The following is a 12,339-nucleotide window of genomic DNA, read 5'->3' on the forward strand; positions in this document are numbered from 1 at the left end:
GTAGAATTTCTAGTTTTTTACCTCAGACTGGAAGCAGCAGCATATAAGAGAATAGATGAATTCTCGCAGTGCCACATGCAGTGTCCTTTGCTGCCTTTGATCATTTGTCATTTTGATCATTACACAGTCTGAACAAAGTAGCTAATCAATCCCTTCTCGTTGTGTCCTTCACATACTGCCTGCTATCTGCTTTGTTCATTTTCTTTATATTCAAAACTGTACAGTAAATAGTACCATAGGTCTTCTCAGCACTAGTGGGTGGGCCTGTCATTCTGCTGTGAGAGAAGGGGTGTTCCTGTCACCAGCTGGCACCTCACTCAGTCAATCAGGAACGCTTTTCAGCCTCACCAGGGTACGTGACTCCCTGTGGGAAATATTTTGTACCTCATTATGCTTTCTGTAGCCAGCAGGTGCACCCCACATGCTGAGAAGCAGGGCCATAAGAAGGAATCGGCAGGCAGGAAGATTTCTGGAGCGCTAACAAAGACTCCTGAACCCTGTTCCCTCCTCTGTTCAGTCACGCAAAAGCAGACCCAATGTGGCATATATGAAAGTGCCCAAGTAGAAGCTTAGTGGTTTGTGCTTTTATTGGCTTTGTGTAGACTTGTGAGGGTTATGATTCCCAGACATCCTAGTGAAACTGGGACAGTCCTAACTGTGTCTGGACAAAGTGTAAGCAATGCTGGTTCTTTCTGTACGAGACATCTGTCAGTCTGAGCCTCAGCCTCTACTGACCCCACACTGCACGAGGGAAAGGGCTTGCTGGCTGCTTCTGACAGTGTGGCTCGCTGGGGGTCTCAAAGCCATGGGCCCTCTGAAATGATCTAGTGGAACCGAGTTTAGTCCTCTGAAGAGAAAATCTTAATTTTCTTAATTTTTTTTCTGTGTCATCTGGCAACACAGATAGGGTTGGGTGGTCCTCCCTTGGCTGTTGTAAGCTGTCTAGTTCCCCTGGGCTTGCCAAGGGAAGGGAATTCTGTCAGCTGTTGGCTTACGAGCAGGTGCTCGTAGCAGTGGGTGAGCTCATGGCACCGAACTGGGCCCTCAATTGCAGTTGAATCAAAGCATGATAAAAAAAGAGAGGGGGAAGAAGTAATCTCACTTTTGTGTCAGGATTGCCTCTTCTTCTGGACCATAACTCATTCCAAATCTCATTGTTAAACCATGAATATGTTGTATGCTAACCAAATAATTTCTCCTATTATACTTTACATGCAATAAAATTCTTCAAATTCAAAGGTCACCAGCCAGACGTGTAAAATGACTTCATGAACGACTTCAGCTCATTAATCATGCCTCAGTGTAGCAGTGACTCTCCTCTGTTCATTAGAATAACATTTCTTTGCACTTCATGGCAAACCATCATTATAATACAGAACAAGGACAACAGAGTGTGAAAGACTTTTTTTAATGAGACTTCATAGCTGCTCATGGTGGGACTCCCCATCCTGTTTGCTCTTGAAAGAGCTGTCTGACAAAGGTTCAGAAGGATTTTACCTGATGAAGAGAACCAGGAAGAGAGTTTCACAGGGAAAACTGTCAATGAGCTTACAGAACGCTACGTAAACCTGGCTGTCCTGTTGGCTGAGCTGTCAGTCTTCAAACAAATACAGAGAGAAAATCTTTAATTGTACTCACCACACATATGACATTTTATGCTTTATCATTGTCATTTGCAGCAGTTCTTAACTCGGTGAAAAAGCTGCAGTTCAGGAGCCCCAGGATCTTGAGCAGACTCTGCACTTAATAAGGACAAACTCTGTAGTTTAATAATTACCAATTATTGATGAAAATAAACGCTTCATCAGAACCTCTAAAACTCAGTTGCATCACCAGTGCTCTTGCTGTTATTCTGATATTATTTTAGTCCTTACCTTGGATATACCAAAGAAATGGAATCATTCCAATAGTGCTGGACTGAGACAGCTAATTTAAATCTCCCTTAATAAATATTTTAAGGGATGTTAATAATATTTTAGTATCTTTCTTCTTTAGCTGGAATAATGAAATTGCAAAAATGGCTTATAAAGTTTTGTGGATGTTCATTTTTAATTAAAATGTTCTTCTCTGTTTTCCCTCAGGAGTGTGATGACTGTAAGTGCTAGAAAAGGTAGTGAGGTTCCTCACAAAAAGAAGAACCAGTCTGACTACTGACCTCATGATTCTATAACTTTTTCATTTCCTGTCTGTGAGGCTAGTACAGGTTCTTCCCACAAAAAAAAAAAAAAAAAACTTACAAATCTAGGCCCTCATCTTGTTCTCCTGCCCAATTTTCAACTCCCTTCGAAGGCAAATGCAGTTTTAATTCTTATGGCAGGCAGCATCGGAACCATTCCACAATACGCAAATAGAGGGGTAATAATATGATGAGACATGTTTATAGTTTTGTAAGCCGCAAGAGATAAAATCGAACAGTATAATCAATGGAATCATAAGGTATTTGAAAATGATTATGTTGTTCTTTTGGCCTGCTATCTGTTTTTTCTTTATTGCCCATCTCCAGTGTTTGTGACAGTGACTGCTATAGATATTCTCTCCCTATACCTCTCATCTTCTATCTATTAATTATTTGCTACATCTAATCTCCTAATAAATTCTTTTCTTCATCCATGAGTTAGTTCCACACCTGTAAACTCTGTATGTTCCTCTAGTGACTACATCCTGAAGTAGTCGCCCTTGGCTTCAGCAGCTGTGTCCCCACAAATCTTCTGAAGTTCTGTACATCCATCTTTTCCCTTCTTCACTGTCCAAGGTCTCTTTGCACATGGCTACTGCAAGGGCCAAGGGCAGAAAATTGTTGTCTTTCAAGCCAGAGTTAAGAAGAGGCACCATGGTTCTCCACTCCCCCAAGTATTCCTGTCAACACTGGGTGAAGCAAGAGAGGTATTGAAGTAAAAGAAGCTGTTCAAAGTATAAAGTGCGCTTACTAAAATGTTCATGAGCTTCTTTCTTCAGCTGCTCTCTTCTCCAAATCATCCGGCTACTTTTTGCAGCATCTCTTGGTCTATTTTCCATCTTTCTCTCTGATAGGCCAAGAAAAGACCCTTTTTTCTTGTAATCTCTACTCCTCTTTCCCTTGTGTTGCTCTGATCTGCTTTGTCAAGTGATCAAAGTCCCTGTATAGGTGAGCTGTTGCTTAGTTACCACCTGCTTGGAATTCACTCTTGAAAAATTGCTTTGTCTTGAGAAGTAGCCGTATCTTTGTTCCTTGGTGCTCCATTTAAATGGATGATCAAAGTTTATCAGCCTGCTTTATTAGCGCTGTGTTCTGTGTAAAACTTTTTCTTGTCACCTTCGATGGATTTTAGGTCAATATGGAGAGAAGGGAAGAATGCTCGGCAGTTTAAAGAGAATGTTTGTCAGAAAGGAGTCCGACGGGGGGCGAGTGAGGGGGTAGGGAATGCATAGTATCCAGCACCAAACAGGCTGTATATAGCGAGACATCCCAAATAGTAACAAGAGCTAATCAAGATATTTTAATGTTGGAAATTTTTTTAGATTATTGCCTCTAGAACTTTGTTTTCCTGTAGACTTTGGGGAGAAGGTTGGTTACTTCCGTTTAGGTACAGAGAAATACATCCCAATGATAACGTATATAAAAGCAAACATGCAGCAATCTGGAATGTAAATCTTCTTGCCCCAAAGAGGCAGTCTTGTCTAGGGAGAAATATTTGTACTGCTCATTGCTGCTGTCTCTCTTCCTCCTATTCTTTTCCAAATTACCTCCTAAAGTTAGAAAAAAAGTTGCATTTACACTTGCCATGTGCGTGACAGCGCACTACCTGAACTTCATGTTTCCTTTTCGAGCTTACAAATCAGAACCAGGCAAATTGACTGCCAGGATTCTTTACCAGCCATGTATGAAGCAAGAAGCCCATTAATGTGTAGAGCAGTATTTAGACCAGACAGGACATCAGCAGGTCTCGGCAACATACACCTGAAAAAGCAGCATCAAAAGCAAAGCCAGACTTTAGGAGAGAAATGTAGTCATAAAGCTGTACACAAACAAGCATTTAGCAGCATCAGCAAACATGCAGGACTGATCCTCACCAGGATCCCATGTTGTACCCAGACCATTATTGATGTGTATGTGCTCTATGCTATATATGCAAGTAGAAGATTGCAGTCTATTTAATTGTAGCATAAGAGATTCTGTCAAAGTTGCCAGTGGCAGAAATAGAAACATCTGCTAGCTTTGTTCCCAGCCAGGAACTCATCCCAGTGTTGTAAGTGAATGACTAATGTATTACTGAAATGTCACAGAATCATAGAATAGTTTGGGTTGGAAGGGACCTTTAAAGGTCATCTAGTCCAACCTCCCCTGCAATGAGCAGGGACATCTTCAACTAAATCACATTGCTCAGAGCCCCGTCCAACCTGACCTTGAATGTTTCCACAGATGGGGCATCTACCACCTCTCTGTTCAACCTGTTTCAGTGTTTCACCTCCCTCATTGTAAAAAACATCTTCTTTATATCTAGTCTGAATCTACCCTCTTTTAGTTTAAAACCGTTATCCTTGTCCTATCGCAACAGACCCTGCTAAAAAGGTTGTCCCTATCTTTCTTATAAACCCCCTTTGAGTACTGGAAGGCCTCAATAAGGTCTCCCTAGAGCCTTCTCTTTTCCAGGCTGAATAACCCCAACTCCCTCAGCCTGTCCTCATAGAAGTTCTCCAGCCCTCTGATCATTTTTGTTGCCCTCCTCTGGACCAGCTCCAACAGGTCCATGTCTTTCCTGTGCTGTCCAGAGCTGGATGTAGTACTCCAGACTCATGAGAATGGACTAGAGGGAGAGAATCACCTCCCTTGACCTGCTGGCCACACTTCTTTTGATGCAGCCCAGCTTACGGTTGGCTTTCTGGGCTGCGAGCGCACATTGCCAGGTCATGTCAAGCTTCTCATCCACCACTACCCCCAAGTTTTCTGATTTTTACTGGACTTGAATGGAAAGGGAATTTAGATTGAGTGTTGGTGCATGTTTTCTATCAAATAATAACAAAAAGAAAATTGGGTAGTGCAATTTGGATTATCTAAGCATCTAGAAATTTTTTCAATTTCAGGAGTAGTTCAAACTAGGTTTGAATTTCTAAATCTGTTATGTTTTCTTTAGTGAGGCTGAAAAACTGTGGCCTTGTTATACGCCCCCCCCCCCCCGGCTTCATGAATATATATCAGTACTGGGAAAAGAATAGATGGATTAGTTATTTCTCTGATACATTCTTCAACATCTACTATGTTAAATTTGAGCACTGCTATTTGAATTCACTCATCATACCTGTATACTGGCAAATTTGGACTGGTTGGATGAATCATAGGCATACTGAAGAGGTAAACTAGGTATCTTGGATCTTTTGAAAGGCAGAACGTAAGCAATTTGAGCAAAATTTTTTTAAAAACCTGAAGATTTGAGTAAAGTCCATAACAGGTGTTCCCACGTCTTCATTTTCAGTGCCTCTTGATATGAAATTTATTGAAATACTTTGTGTACACGTAGAAGCTGCTAATCATTTTTTTTTGCTCTGACGCAGTTAATAAGTTGATTATACTGACAAGTCTCTTCCATTAATAACTCTTCTTGTCCTGATTTGATTTATTGCATCCAGACCTACCTGAGTCAGAAGGTGCTGAGATTAGCTATAATTAAAGTACTCATTACCCTTGAGTGCTCAGGATGGGACATCAAGTCAGGCTCAAATTCTATTCTTACCACCAATACCAAATTCTTTTCTTACCACCAAGATGATACCAGTGAAGGCAGTGTTGCTACTCCAGATTCTCACTGTTGTAAGGGGAAGCTTTGGTTCTAGCATGCCAGATTGGCTCTTGTTATTATGATTTGGAAAGAAGTCAAATATTGACAGGTTCTACCTGATAATTCAGTGACAATGACAAGTTCCTGCTATTGTAATGTGATGACTACAATCTTTATGAATAAATCATGGTTTAAGACCATTAAAAACAAGTAATTAAGTTTCACTCTGTCATGAAAGTGTTTAAAGTTCATAGACTTTGGCAGTGTTCTTGTCCGAAGAGTGCCAGTTAGTGTGTGTTTTCTTTGGAACCAAATTCCAAGTGCTTTAGTAAAACGGAGTAATCAGTACTGTTATAAAATGATGATGTTTCCATCATGTGGGAAAATGTGGGAACAGTCAGTCTTGGGAATTATTTTTCTCCTGTAGGCTTTAGGTGCGGGCTCTGTCCATTCCTGTAAGGTTAAATGATTTGCAGAATGCGTTGCAGCAGGTTTTTTGGAGTGTGTTTAGACCTATTAAATTAACAGAGAGAACAGGGAGCAGAAAAACAAAAATGTTAACTTCTTGATTGACTCCAAAATATATTCCTTATCATTTTGCAATTCTGTCAATAAAGTACCTGTCTAATGTTAAAATAATACTCTATACCTATACAGCATCTTTTACCTATGGATAAACCCTGTGCCAAAAACATTCTTCAGCATATCTAAAGTTCCAGGACCAGTTTGCTTTGGGCCAGTTCTTTTTCCTAGCTAATGTGTTTCATTTTATTAAGTTGCATAACACTGATGAGCTAGATACACTGGGCTGTAGGATCAATCCTCCAAAATTAATTTTGGATTAGTGTAAATTTGCAACTAATCTTAAAGGCTTTGTACAAAAATCAGTAATGTAATTGTGTGTAAATGCCTTCTTGGAAAAGTTAATTGTTGAGGGAGATTCTATAGCACAATTGCCCACTTGCAAAAATACAATGGTTGCTGAAGAACGGCACTGGAAATGCGCGGGAGCCAAATTGAGAGAGAGAGGAAGAGAGAAACTTTATAAGCTGTTTAGTGTTCTTGTATGTTTCTATTCTACTGTGCTTTGATCTCAGCCCTTCCACCCTTGGAAGCCATTTGTCCAACAGGCAAGGTTGAGAATTAAGTATGCTTTCTGTGATTGAAACTTGCCAGCAGCTGCAGCATTTCATACTGTGCACACTTTATATATATAAAGCAATTTTCCATTTGTCCTACCTATTTCCTTGGGTTTGGTAGAGATAATCTTGACTTCTTGAATCCAAGTCTTCTGTGTGTTCTATATTTATATTCTGGTATTTGAGGAAAAAAGCAGAATGGAGTGGAACAAACTATTCCAACAGATCAGTGTGCTCTATCCTTCTTTCTCAACTTTTGGTGGCCATCCATTTAGCAGTATCTCACATTATTGTCTCTTTCCTATCTCTTATTTTGCTCTTCCATCTGAAAAGGCTCTCCTAGAATGAATACTCCCTTCCTTTTTTTTTTTTTCCCTCTACTTTGTGTATTTGTTTTCATGAATACTGGCTTTTGCATCTTCCTGCCACCCTTTCTTTTATTCTAACCTGCATTTGAATTCATCCTTTTATTCTGGCAGTATCGTATGTACAGGAGCAGGTGGGTGGCTGTTGACTGACTACTGGGGGTGAAGAGTAATGATTCTGTCACTGCATGGGAATTTCTTGTGGGAAATTCAGGAGTCTGGGGGAAGTGAATAAGATGGGCCTGGAGTAGGATCTGGCAAGGGCTACTTTTTTCCAAGATACCAGGTCTGTAGGTTAGGTCTACTATGATGCTCCAGGTGTGGGGTCTATGGTCCAAGAAAGTTTTCTCTGAAGTCAAGTTGTTTCCAAATAAAGCAGGCAGGACATCGCTTTTCCTTACAAGTGAAAACAGGTTGAACTCTTTTAGTGTTTTATCCCCATTTTTTTTTCCCCATTTCCAAAGAAAAATAAAACTGTAAGTGATATCAATATTTATTGAAAACTGTTTCACTTAAACCAGCAAGAAGCCAATCCTTACTGCATTATTGATCAAGTCCTGAACTATATTTTCACAACATGAAAATATAAATACTGATTTCTATGACTAATAAACTAATCTGATACCTGAATATAGAATATATGCTTCTCTTGCACTTCTTTTTGTAGAATAGAACAATATTTTGTGAGGAAGAGCAATTTATCAGTGGCACTTGAAAGAAATATTAGCTTCAGCTAATGCACGCCATAATGCCAAGTGAGTTCTCCTAATACTCTTTCTGTATTCCCTAAAGCTGTTTTTATAAGAGTTAAATCGATGACAAGTTCTTGTTATGCAGCGATTGCTGTAATTATTAACTTATTCCTAGAATTATAGAATCATGGAGTAGTTGAGGTTGGACAGGGCCTCTAGAGATCCAACCTCCCCCTGCTCAAAGCAGGGTCTGGTAAAGCAGTTTGCTTAGGGATGTCTTCAGTTGAGTTTTGCATAGCTCCAACAATGGAGACTCCACAATCAATCTGGACAATTTGTTCTGGTTTTTGTCAATCCTCACAGTAACAAAAAAAAAAGTTTCTTAAGTGGAATTTCCTGTGTTTCACTTTGTGTCCATTGTCTCTGATCTGTCACTGTTTACTGGCTCCATCTTCTTTCTTCTTCCCATCAGTAATTTATACACACTGCCAAAATGTGAATAAATTCAAAAGTATGTAAATCAAGATGATGATTCTGAGGGACAGCAAAATGTCCTGTAGATATAGTAATATACAGTTTCTACATGAAACAGTTTGCACATAAAAGAAAAAGACAGTTAAGTCTGATACTTTGACCAATCTCGGTGCTCCTGATTCAGGTGCAGCTAAGCGAGATTCTTTTTTTTAGATGTCTAGCTAAATTTTATTAGGAAAAGGGGACTGTAAAGCTATCACTATAGTATTAGTATTGTAGCTTCTCTTGTTTAATATCCATTACCATTCATTTATTTTTTACAATGTTAAATGATATAGTATTAAGTATTTTTGTTAATTCTTTTACATAGGTACAGCATATCAGCATAAAAGCAGCTACTGGGGATATCAAAGTTGGGAAGGATCAAACAATGGAAACATACTTCTGACAATTTGTCAAAAATGACTAGGGTTTGTTTCACATAGAGGTATTACAGATTTGTGAAGAACAAACAGTTTTGAAGAACGCAGCAAAAGAGATTTAAGTTAGAAGCGAGAGTATTGATTTGAGATGCAAGATTTACTTAGATACTGGGTTACAAAGCAGGTGGAAAAAAAGGAATAAAACGAAGAATAGTCTATGAAACTGAATTATATAGAAGTTTAGAAAGAGGGACTGGGCACAATCCTGTGTCAAGCACCAAATAGTGTTGATAGCACTAATTTAAAAGGTGCATTGAAGAATCGGGCCCTATTCTGTTTAAAATAGCATGACAAACTATTTTCCTCTTTATTGCTGTTTCTCTTTTTGTCTTTATGCCAAGCCCATACAGGGACCCTAAGAACAAGTGTTAAATCAGGCTTTCACATTGAGTGTTTCTATATTAAGTTTAGTTTTCATGAAGCATTCTATTTAGGTTCCACATCTCATAATATTGGAAAGTTTTTGTTAATTGCTAGTCTATAAATCTTCTGACTAGCCAACCCAAATACCTTAATTTTTAACTCCTGACAGTAATAGGAAGACACTTTTTGCCTCCTGTTAGTTTTGTTCCTAATAGCTGAGAGCCTTGCAGAGTTTAAAAATATCGAGCCTTGAACAGCTTTGCTCTGTTGAAGGAGCTCTAAGGCATGCAATTTCTCTGCCAGCTGATGTTTGCTAGATTTAAAAACAACAACAACAAAAGGTCCAACCCTGAAGTTAATTAAAAATTTGGCAAACGCTTATATAATTGGTATGTTACCATGATATTTTGCATGCTATCTAAATGTCTACACTAGAACTTTGAATTTAACTGAAGAAAATCTTTTCAACTTCTAACAGGAAGTGTAAACGCCCTTTTTCTGAATCTGCAATGTGCCAAAGTATCAGTGCCTTAACGTTTTAGGTAGGCAGAGTTGTGACTGTCCAGGCCTGCTCTGAAGACAGTTGTGCTGTACCTGGGTACAAAATCCATCTTCTGTGATGTGTGTGTGTGTGTGTGACTGAGTAGCTTCTTGAGTAGTATTTCCTGTTGTTCAGGGGAAGGTGGCGATGCATTGGCATCCTGCCTTCAGTTACTTGTTAACCTACTGTATAGGATCATCCAGGATCAACTTTTGCTTCCCCTTCTGCCAATTCCCGTTGGCTGTACGTCTACTAGAGCTACATAATGGGAAATGGGAATTTTTATTTAATGTGGCATGCTTTCTCTTGTTTTCTGTAGGTTAAGGACTGTTTATCATTCACTTTTGCCTAGCTGTCTCTCTGGCTTGGAAGCAGAGGTGGACAAGAACTGTGTGTATTTAAATGTATGCAATCTAACATTGATGGCCTCTCAGAATTGAAGAAGGTTAAACAGATTAAAAAGTCTAATGATTAACTGACACTGTCTTTAGTCGTTTACATCTGATGGCAAAGAGTGGAGCAGTTTGGTTTACTGTTTTGCTTCCACTTTCTACAAGGTAACTAGCTCCCCAATAGAAGGTATCTGAGGTCCAAGACCTAGTTTCCTCTGGTTTCCTACCTGGTTCTGAAAAAAAATGTTCTTTCAATATCATAGTTGGGCACCAGTTCCAGTACTCGCAGATGTATTGATTTACAGAAGCAAAGGTAGTTTGTGTGCTCAATGACTAGGTGACAGTGCAAAAATATTCATATGAAGCTACAGTGGTTTTATATCAGAGCTACAGGATCTCATCAGGGATGACTTCTAGCATCTGGGTTGTCCATGGACAAGGTAGCAGTGTGAGAAAACTTGATGATTTGTATCTATTCAGTAATTGCTAGGAGATTTTTTTTCATAACAAAATTGAATTTTGCAGGTCATTTAATGTCTTGGCTACTTCAGATTTTTAAGGATCAATGTGTACAACACTGTCTTCAGTGTGTCTTCAGCAAAACTGATTTTTTTTGCGGTTGTTCCAATATTGTTAGTAATTTGCAGCAGAAGAATCAAGAATATATGTCAGTCAATTTAGAATTAAAAGTAACATTTTGTAGGCAGTTAATTCTTATAGCAGCTATGCACCTTTTGATATTTTGAGGATATAAAACCCAACAACAGCTTCAAAGCAACAAAGGTATTTTAGTTTGAACTGTGTCTCTAAGTACTGTAGGAATTATTTTACAAAAGTTCACAGTCCAATATGCCAAATAAGACAAAGAGAGCCTGCAGATAATGATTATTTTGTATGCATGCTGGGGCTATACTTCCAAGTATGGGATTCTACACAGAAATCTTGTTGTCTAGTATTTATATCAATCCCAGGGATGCATACACACATCAGATCTGCCATTTCCTTCTTCCCACAAACAGTGCATAGACTCATGAATTTAGTCTTACAAAACTGAGTATTGTACATTAGGCTATACTTATAGCAGCAATTTTCAAAGGCAGAGTCATAAATGCAAATCCTCAGTTTCTGAGCTAAGTTCTTGCAACCAGATCTATGCAAACCAGGGGTGCGAATGTCTCTTGAAGAAATGATTGGCTTTATTCTGAAGCTACGGTTGCTTAGGTCTCAGCACAAGTTAGAGAAGTCCCAGTCAAGCTGAGAATGGATAAGGGAGAGTGAAACACTTTTCTACTTCACCAGCTACCTTCTCTCTTTGCCTCTGCAGTTCATGGAGGTGTGAGCACTTCCATTTGTAGACCAATTGAAAGCTTCCCTACTGCCAGGGAGTGAAGGAAATCCATAAGACTTATATTTTGGCTCTTTCCACTGCTCAAGGGCACAATTTTGAATAAAAAGAATATAGCTTAACTTTATTAGGACTAGGAATGAAAAGTCTGGATTGTCTTTTTTTTTTTCTTTTTTTTTTTTAATCCACAAGAAGTGTTGAAATTTTGGCATAAGACCAAGAAAAGGTTTCTAGTGCTTTTGCATTCTCTAAGTTAATATGAATATGCAGATCAATAATCTAATTTTTAGAAAGCCTATTACTAAGGAAAATTGAAGTGTTGATAGCACCTGATACAGAATTTCAGTTTGAGCTTGAATGTTTTGTTCTGGTGTTTGGTTTTTGTTTGTTTGGTTGGTTTTTTTTCTGAAGAAGTCTCATAAGGGCGATCTCTTAGTTTCTGTACTATGCACAGAAAAAGGCAGTTATCAAGCATAGACTAATTATCCGTGGCCTATTATCATGCTGACCTTCAGTTTTGAAAATGACCATATTCATACACAATTGATTGAGGGCCCTACAAGACTGCCTTTTGTCCTATAGAAACATAGGAACAGGAGAAGCCACAAAAATAGAAAAAACTTTCCTTCTCTGTCCCATCGTCAAGGTTTTCCAGTCTTAGTGTGGAGGATTTTGCAGAGTTAGACGGGACTGTTCAGTTTCCAGACCTGCTGTCCTCTCAGGGTCTAGTAGCATGGATCCCAATTAACGTCAGTTCTGAGCAAGGCTTTTAAGGTGTGGGTTCTTTTCCACC

This window comes from Vanellus vanellus (assembly GCF_965231255.1).
Source record: "Vanellus vanellus genome assembly, chromosome: 12".
Classification (NCBI taxonomy): Eukaryota; Metazoa; Chordata; class Aves; order Charadriiformes; family Charadriidae; genus Vanellus; species Vanellus vanellus.